We start from the raw sequence: 9979 nt of genomic DNA, 5'->3' as shown, positions 1-9979 counted from the left end.
ACAATCATGGCAAGGTTTAGCATAAATAAAATATACCTAGATTACCTATCTAAGTATCGTTAATCTTAGCTAATCCTAAGACTTAAACCCTAGCTTGCCCAAAGTGCTTCAAGAAAATGCCAAAGCCTAAGTTTGCATTTCTTATTCCCTTGATTAATTTATGCCAATTAAAATGAACATGTCCTCAAATGTTGGCATATTCCATTTTTCCTCAAGAGCAGCACTTTTAAATTTAAGGCCCGGATTGCCTTAAATTGCCTAAGAACATACCAAAAACCCAACTTGATAGTTCTTATTAATTTTCCAATATGTGCCATTTAAGATTAAAATCAAATCTTCCACCATTAGGCATATTTTACTCTTTCAAGGAGTAAATAATAGGTCCATTTCATTTTCAAAGGTTAACTAAACCTTGAAAATGCTCCTTGAGTGTTAATTTCCTCAAAGTTGGGTTAACTACCCTTCTAATCGGAGTTGACACTCTCTAACCCATCTATGGGGTAGAGAAGATGCTCCTAGGAACCCAACACCTATTGGTGCTCCTTGGATGCTCTAGGTACTCACTAGGGATAACTTCCCTAGATACCTTCCTAGTGACCTTGTTGGGCTTCTTAGAAGCCTTGGTCACATTTTCTAGGTCAACTCTAGGGATAACCTCCCTTGTGACCTTGTTTGTGACTTTCTTAGACTTCTTAGAAGTCTTAGTCACATTTATTGCAAAAATACTCTTAGGGATGACTTCCCTAGTATTTTTGGCTTGACCACTAGACCTAGGGTTTGTTCCATAGCTATATGGAACTCTATGGTAAGAGGGCACATCCTTCTTAGCATTTGGTTTGTATCCCAAACCTCTATGGCCATTAGATGACCTTTGTGCTCCTAGACCTAGGTTATGCTCATTTTGCCCTAATAGGATATTTTCCATCCTTTTTAGGGTCTTTTCCATTTTATCAAGTCTTGACCTCAAGACTTGATTTTCTCTCACTAAGTCCTTAGTATTTGACCCATGAGCATTTTTGTTTCTAGGCTTGTATCTAAAATCCTTAGAGTTTATGCCTAGATTTTTACCTACAATCCTAGCCTTAGGTGTAGTAGTTTTAGCATGAAAAGCTATATGTTTTTCTTTAACACTATCATGCTTTCTATTTTCATGGTAAATAGCATTAAAATGATATAAATTTGAACTATCATGCTTTTTACCATAATGTAGAGGAGTAGGCTCAATAAATGTTACCTTCTTCTTTACCTTAGAGGCTCCTCCTTGACTAGAGCTTCCTCCATGAGCCTTGACCATCTTCTTCCCCTTGGGGCATTGACTTCGGTAATGCCCTTTTTGTTGACACAAGAAGCACACAATGTGCTCCTTGCTCTTCTTTGTCCCGGGGGTGGTCTCCTTGGGCTTCTCCTTGCCCTTTTTCGTCACTTGACCCTTCTTCTTGGCCAAGTTGAGACACTTGCTCTTGTAGTGCCCACTTTCCCTACACTCAAAACATATTATATGATTTTTATTTTTAATTGAAACATTTATACCTTTTTGTGTAGGGATGGCACTTGCTCCTCCATTTGATTTTTCTTGACTTTTGGAGGTAGAAGCTTCTTCCTCCTCTTCTTCTCTTGACCCGGATGTAGAAGCTTCTTCTTCTTCTTGCTCCGGTGTCACCAAGGATTGCTCCCCCTCAATTCTAGAGGTGGAGGCTTCATCATCTTGAACATGAAACAAGGAGTATGCTCCCTCCTTGTTCCCTTCGTTGCATTCCCTTGAGGATGAAGCTTCTTGGATTTCCTCTTCTTCGGAGGTTGAGCATCTCTCAACCTCGGAGTCCTCCTCTTGGTCTTGCTCCAAAGAGTCACCCTCTCTGGATTCTTCATGATCTTGTACAGTGGAGGGGATCTCTTCATGAAGCTTGGCCAATTTGCTCCATAGCTCATTTGCATCTTCAAACTCTCCAATTTTGCAAAGGATGATGCTTGGCAATAAATTGACCAAAAGCTTGGTCACTTTGTCATTTGCCTCGCACCTTTGGACTTGCTCCGGGCTCCATTTGCTTTTCTTTAGAACTTTGCCCTTTGAATTTCTTGGAGCCTTGAAGCCTTCCATTAGAGCAAACCATTGCTCTATCTCCATCATAAGAAAATTTTCGATTCTTGATTTCCAAGAATCGAAACTCGTAGAAGTGTATGGTGGAGCCACCCTTGTGTCAAATCCAAGTCCATCTTGGAATTGCATCTTGAAGTTGAGCTTGATAAAATCTTGAACTTGAAGAATTTGCTCCAACTTCTTCACCCTCTAGCTTTTCTTGTTATGCTTGACCCTTCCGGCGATGATTCCGGTGAAGAGCGGCCTCGCTCTGATACCACTTGTTAGGACCAAAAGTAGCTAGAGGGGGGGTGAATAGCTCGTCGCGTGCTCGTTGCTCGGCGTTGCTTGTTTCTTCAAGAATATGCAGCGGAAAATACAGAAACAAATGCAACAACGCTAACACTAGGATTTTACTTGGTATCCACCTCACAAGAGGTGACTAATCCAAGGATCCACACCAACGCACACACCCTCCACTATGAATAACACTCCTTTATGGTAACTACCAAAGGCGGAGAAGCCCTACAACACTCTCAATACAAGAAGAAGAAAGGGAAATACAAGTTAAGCAAAAGCTTACAAGATGTGCAGTAAAAACCCTAACCCTAACTTCTTCCTCTTGCAATAGATCCGCCTCTTGACTTGGAAAGCCTCCAAGAACCTTCAAGAACTGGCGATCACGTGCTTGTTGAGAGCTGTGGAGGAGCTGGAATGAATCTGAGAAGAGCTCGTAAAAGATGCCGAAGACCACGCTCGCTGCGGCTTTAAACCCGACGCATCGGATCCCGATCGATTCGAATGTTCCGAATCGATCGGGAGGCTTGATCGATCCACGGATCGATCCGGCGCCTATCGAGAAGCGCTGGATCGATCCACGGATCGATCCGGCGCTTATCGCGTGAAGCAGCATCGACCGCTGATCGATCGACCTCTGATCGATCCACGGATCGATCCGAGCTTTCTGGGAAGAATCTAGATCGATCCACCGATCGATCCACAGCTGGATTGATCCACGGATCGATCCGGCCTTGGTTTTGCCCAAAACCAAGTCCCAAACCTCCCTAACCAACATCCGGTCAACCTTGACTGTTGGTACATCATGCCTCGCATCTAGTCACTCCCTTGACCGCGACTCCCCACCAAGTGTCCGGTCAATCCTTTGACCCACTTGGACTTTTACTCTTCGTGCAAGTATCCGGTCACTCCATTGACCTACTTGACTTCCACCAGATGTCCGGTCAATCTTGACCCATCTGGACTTCCTTCCTTGCCAAGTATCCAGTCAATCCTTTGACCTACTTGGACTTCCCAGCACCAGATGTCCGATCATCCTTGATCCATCTGGATTTTCCCTTGCCTGGCTTCACTCACCAGGGCTTTCACCTAGCTTCACTCACTAGGGTTTTCCATCTGCCTAGCTTCACTCACTAGGGTTTTCCATCTGCCTAGCTTCACTCACTAGGACTTTCTTCTGCCTGGCTTCACTCACCAGGACTTTCATTTTGCCTAACATCCCAGTTAGGACTTCCCAGTCAAGTATCCAGTCAACCTTGACCTACTTGACTCTTCTTCAATCAATATCTTATTGTCAAACATCTAAACCCAAACCAAGACTCAGCTTGGTTACCCAGGTCAACCTTGACCTGAGGGATATTGCACCAACAAAAATGTCAGCTAAATTTGATTTGGACTCAATGTACTTGAGTTCAATATCACCTTTAGTAACATGATCCCTGATGAAGTGGTGCCTAATTTCAATATGTTTGGTTCTTGAATGATGCACAGAATTCTTGGTTAAGTTAATTGAACTTATATTGTCAATTAATACTTTTACATTTGTGATATTTAAGTTGAAATCTTTTAGAGTATGCATCATCCATAATAATTGTGCAACACATTCGCCTATAGCTATGTATTCTGACTCAGTTGTAGACAGAGCAACACAATGTTGCTTTCTACTAAACCAGCTAACAAGTGATGAACCTAATAATTGGCATCCACCACTTGTACTTTTGCGGTCTAATTTGCATCCAGCATAATCTGAGTCAGAATACCCTATTAGTTCAAAATTATTTGTCCTAGGATACCAGATTCCTACATTTGTTGTTCCTTTAAGATATCTAAAAATTCTTTTAACTTGTGTCAAATGGGATTCCTTAGCACAAGTTTGGTATCTAGAACACATACTAACTGCAAATAAAATATCAGGTCGGCTTGCAGTTAAGTATAGTAGGCTACCTATTGCACTTCTATAATGTTTTAAATCAATTGGTTTTCCATTTGGGTCACTATCTAAGATTGTGTTTACTACCATCGGTGTTTTTATTTCTTTTGTATTTTCCATTCCGAATTTTTTAAGTAATTCCTTGGTGTATTTATGTTGAGAAATATAGTTTCCTTCATTTGTCTGTTTGATTTGTAATCCTAAGAAATAGGTTAGTTTTCCCACTAAGCTCATTTCAAATTCTTTTTCCATTAGATTAATAAATTCTTCTAAAAATTCTGAATTTGTTGAGCCAAATATTATGTCATCTACGTATATTTGTGCAATAAAAATGTTTGTATTTAATGATTTAACAAACAAGGTTGGGTCAATTTGACCTTGTTTGAATCCTTTAGATGTTAGGTAAGATGTTAGCCTCTCATACCACGCCCTGGGTGCTTGTTTAAGTCCATATAGGGCTTTCTTTAATTTAAAAACATAATCAGGGTGTTCTAGACTTTCAAAACCAGGAGGTTGACCTACATAAACTTCTTCTTTGATTAGTCCATTAAGAAAGGCAGACTTAACATCCATTTGGTATAGTTTGAATCCCTTATGAGCTGCATAACTTAGTAGCATTCTAATGGATTCTAATCTGGCTACTGGGGCATATGTTTCATCATAGTCAAGTCCTTCAACTTGACTAAATCCTTTGGCAACCAGCCTAGCCTTATTTCTAGTAATTTCCCCAGTTTCACTTAGTTTGTTTCTGAATACCCATTTTATTTCTATTATTTTCTTATTCTTGGGTGGTGGGACTAGGTCCCAGACCTCATTACGCTCAAATTAGGCTAGTTCTTCTTGCATAGCTATAATCCAATCTGGGTCTAGTAGGGATTCTTTCACAGTTTTAGGTTCAATTTTTGAAATTAATGAAATTTGACTTAGGTTCCTAAAAGATGATCTGGTTTGAACTCTTAAGTCTGGGTCACCAATTATTTGATCAGTTGGATGATTTGGGTTTACCCTTATTGTTCTAGGAGGTTGATGCTCTTGATGGTGTTCCTCTTCTACATGACTTAGAGTTTGGTTGGTTTCTGGAACAAACTCAGGTGGTTGTGTAGGTTTTATGTCTTGTTTAGTTTCTTTAAATTTTACATTAGTAGTTTCTTCAATTTTTAATGTAACCTTATTATAAATTCTGTAGCCTCTACTGTTTAGGGAATATCTCACAAAAATTCCATTTTCAATTTTAGAGGTGAATTTTCCTAAGTGTTCTCTTGTATTTAAGATAAAAACTGGGCACCCAAATACCTTAAAATATTTTATGTTTGGTTGTTTATTATAAAATATTTCGAAAAGCGTTTTGTTATGATTTTTATTTATTGTTGTTCTGTTCTGTACATAGCAGGCTGTACTAACGGCTTCTGTCCAAAAGTATTTAGGTAGGTTGTACTCATTTAACATTGTTCTAGAAGCTTCAAGTAAGGTTCTATTTTTTCTTTCTACAATTCCATTTTGTTGGGGGGTTTTAGGGCATGAGAACTCATGATGGTAACCGTTTTCTAGACAAAAACTGTTAATGTTGTGATTTTTAAATTCTCCCCCATTGTCACTCCTAATTCTTTTAATTTTAATATCTTTTTCGTTTTTAATCTGTTTGCAAAAATTTGTAAAAATTTCAAAAGTTTCATCTTTATGTTTTAATAATTTTACCCAAGTAAACCTAGAATAATCGTCTATAATTACTAAACAATATAAGTTTCCATTTATGGATTTGACTCCATGGGAGTCAAAAAGGTCTAAATGTAGAAGTTCTAAGATTGAGTTAGTTTGTGGTTGATTTGTTTGTTTGTGGGTTGATTTAGTTTGTTTGCCTTGTTGACAAGCATTACATATGGTTGAATCTAAGTTAGGTAACTTTGGTAAGCCTTTTACAAGTCCATTTAGTTTACTTATATTTCTAAAGTTGGTGTGAGACATCCTCCTATGCCATAACCAAGTTTCTTCTTTTTGTGTTAAATAACACTTAATGGAAGAAATGGTTAAGTTGATGACATAGATGTTGTCTTTTCTAAAACCTTTTAGGCTTATGGTAGGATTATCTAGATGTTTGATTGAACATTCTGTAGATAGAAATTTGACCTTATACCTAGTATCACACAATTGACTTATACTTAGAAGATTATATTTAAAGTTTTCAACAAGTAAAACATTTGTAATTATAAAGTCTAATTTTAACTCAATATTACCTATACCAATTACCTTGAGTTTGCCGTTGTTTCCGAAGGCAACTGTTCCTAGGCTTTTGTAAGTGAGTTGAGTGAACTTGGTGTGATCTCCAGTCATATGTTTGGAGCAACCACTGTCCAAAATCCACTTGCTTTCCTACAGTAAGTAGGATTAAAGTTAGTCTTTTGAGCATGCATTGTTTAAGTTTAAAATTGGTTTAAGTTTAAGTTAAAATTAAAATTTTGAAATTAATTTTTAAGTTTAAAAAATTTGAAATTAATTTTTAAGTTAAAATTAAAATTTTAAAATTAATTTTTAAGTTTGAAGTTAAAATTTTGAAATTAATTTTTAAGTTTAAAATTAAAATTTTAAAATTAATTTTTTAAGTTAAAATTAAAATTTTGAAATTAATTTTTAAGTTTAAAATTTTGAAATTAATTTTTAAGTTTAAAATTTTGAAATTAATTTTTAAGTTTGAAATTAAAATTTTGAAATTAATTTTTAAGTTTAAAATTAAAATTTTAAAATTAATTTTTAAGTTAAAATTAAAATTTTGAAATTAATTTTTAAGTTTAAAATTTTGAAATTAATTTTTAAGTTAAAATTAAAATTTTGAAATTAATTTTTTTTAAGTTTAAAATTAAAATTTTGAAATTAATTTTTAAGTTTAAAATTAAAATTTTGAAATTAATTTTTAAGTTAAAATTAAAAATTTTGAAATTAATTTTTAAGTTAAAATTAAAAATTTTAACTTTAAAATTTAAGCCTTATTCATCTCACCCGATCTATATTATCAATCAGGGAATCCTATGATTTTGTGAGATGAAATTGGTTTGATTACCGAGTTTTGGTTTAACTTGTGTTAGATTCAGACTTAGCTTTGGTTTCCACAAATAGGCATTGTTCGGATAAACTTCTAAGCTTGGTGAGTCACATGGACATCATTAGAAGTAACCAACCTTTCGAGGTTTTCCGAATAGTCCTATCCACGGAACTTAGTACTAAATCTTGGTCTAACTGGTTAGGATTCGTTTAAGGGTAGCTTCGGTCAGTTCCACTTGGCCAAAACTTGGTTCGATCTTCTGATGCTTCCCGCTCCAATGTACTATCATCCAAAACTTCACCAGTACCATGAGTCAAGTTAAAGTTGGTCTCTTTTAACTAATCCTAATTACCCCGCCGGATAGTTTGTTTGGGTTACCCTGTCGGGTAGGTTAGTTTTGGAGGTGCCAGCTATTCTGGAGCCTCCCCCTGAATTATTGGCCATTAATTTAGATTTTGGTTTTAGGTTTGTGTCGATTCTTTTTATAGTTATGGTTAACTTGGTGATAATTTTGTTGATTTTTAAAATGTTTAGATTTTGAATTTGATTTAGGTTTGTATTTTGGATTTTGGTTTGGTTTATTCGATTTTATATAATGTATTTTTTCTTTAGGTATATAATATTGATTAAGTCCTACTTGCGTGGTCAGACACGCTTTCAGAACCCAAGCTAGATTGGTTGATTTATATTGGGTTATTAATGATTTGAAGGTTTTATTTGAATTCGACTTATATCCTAGTCCGGTTTTATTATAACATGCTTTTTGATTATTTAGGATTAAGTTTAGATTTTTTGATCTTGTTGTGAATTTTTCTAACATTTCTTTTAAATTGTTAATCTCATTTTTTAGTAATAAATTTTCTTCCTCAAGTGTTAGATCTTGAGTTGGATTTGAATTTATGATTTGTTCCTTGAGGTTTTGATTTTCCTCAAGAAGTGATTTGTTTTCATTTTCTAATTTAGTTAATTTACTATTTAAGCAGGAAATGATTCTAAAAATTTTTTTGTTTAAATTAAAGTATACCTCATTCGGGCCTTCGGAAACGAGTACGGACTCGTGGCTTGTTTCGGGTTCAGACCCGTCTTCATCTTCCGATTCGTTTTCTGTTTCAGCTTCGCGGGCCATCAGTGCGAGGTGGCTCTGATGTTTCTGCTCTTCTTCCTCCGATTCGTCCGAGGAGTCGTCCCACGTTGCTTTGAGTGCCTTCTTTTTGGTTGGCTTTGATTTGTCGAACTTCAGTTTTGGGCATTCATTCTTGTAGTGTCCCTTTTTATTGCAGCCGTAGCAAGTGACGTTTTTTTGTTCTGAGGGAGAGCTGATCTTTTGAAGATCCTTTTTGCTGAAGCTCCTCTTTCTCCTGGTGAACATTTTTCTTACCAAGTTCACCAGGTGTTCTTCATCTTCGGAGTCTTGGTCAGCGTCTTCTTCAAATTCAGGCTTGCTTTTCTTGGAGGAACCTGCAAATAAAGCTACACCTTTCTCAGCTCCAGCATTAGTTTGTTCGTGTAATTCTAATTCACAGAAAAGCTCATCCAATTTTAATTTAGAAAGATTCTTAGAAATTTTGTAGGCATCCACTATTGATGCCCACAAACTATTACGTGGAAAGGCGTTTAATGCGTACCTTATCAAGTCTCTGTTCTCCATCTGGTGGCCTATCGCATGGAGCCCGTTGAGGATGTCCTTGATCCTCGCGTGGAGTTGATTCGCTGTTTCTCCTTCCTGCATTTTTATATTAAAAATTTTATTTAAAAGCAGGTCTCGTTTTGTTACCTTAGCGTCTCTTGTTCCTTCGTGCAGCTCAATCAGTTTGTCCCACAGTTCTTTAGCATTTTTGTGTGGACCGACTCTGTTTAGCTCTTCTCTTGTTAGTCCGCACTGTAGAGTGTTGATCGCTTTGTTTTCTGTTGACGCCTTCTTCTTCAAGTCAGCTGTCCATTCTTCAGGATCCAGTATATTCCCGGAGGTGTCTGCCGGAATTTTGTAAGGTCTCGTAATGCTCATCCACTGGTCAAAGTCAGTTTTGAGGTAGACCTCCATGCGCTTCTTCCAGTAAGGGAAGTCGTCCCCGTTGAAGAGTGGAGGTCGCACTGTGCTGAATCCTTCTTGTTGGGACATTCTGTGCATAGGTAAATAACCAAAAAATATCCTAAGACTTGGTCTTGGATTAGTAGTGCGGGAAGAGAGAGAGAAAAAAAACTAGATTCGTGTTGCACTAATTTAAATTGATTAGAGAAATATTAAGTTAACGAAACACCAGTTTTAAAATTAATTAAAAATATATAAAAGAAAATTCACCCCCTGTCTAATTGGTGGTTACACCAAATCAGAGCGGTACCCGCTCTGATACCACTTGTAGGACCGTTAGAGTCGATAGAGGGGGGGTGAATATCGATTCGAAAAAGACGAGTATAAACGCAGCGGAAAAATAAAATAGACACAGATGTTTTTACTTCGTTCGGAGCCTGTGACGACTCCTACTCGAAGGCCCGTGGTCCTTGACCACTTTCGTTGGGCAATCACTAACAAGTCGAAATATGATTACAGAATGAGTACAGGAAATGCAAGTGAAAATAAAGCAATACCGACAAGGAAATTAAATAAAAACCGAAGTAGCACTTTGTCGGAACTTTGTTGGCG

Source organism: Zingiber officinale, chromosome 1A (genome assembly GCF_018446385.1).
Source record: "Zingiber officinale cultivar Zhangliang chromosome 1A, Zo_v1.1, whole genome shotgun sequence".
Classification (NCBI taxonomy): Eukaryota; Viridiplantae; Streptophyta; class Magnoliopsida; order Zingiberales; family Zingiberaceae; genus Zingiber; species Zingiber officinale.
This window is presented reverse-complemented; position numbering follows the sequence as displayed.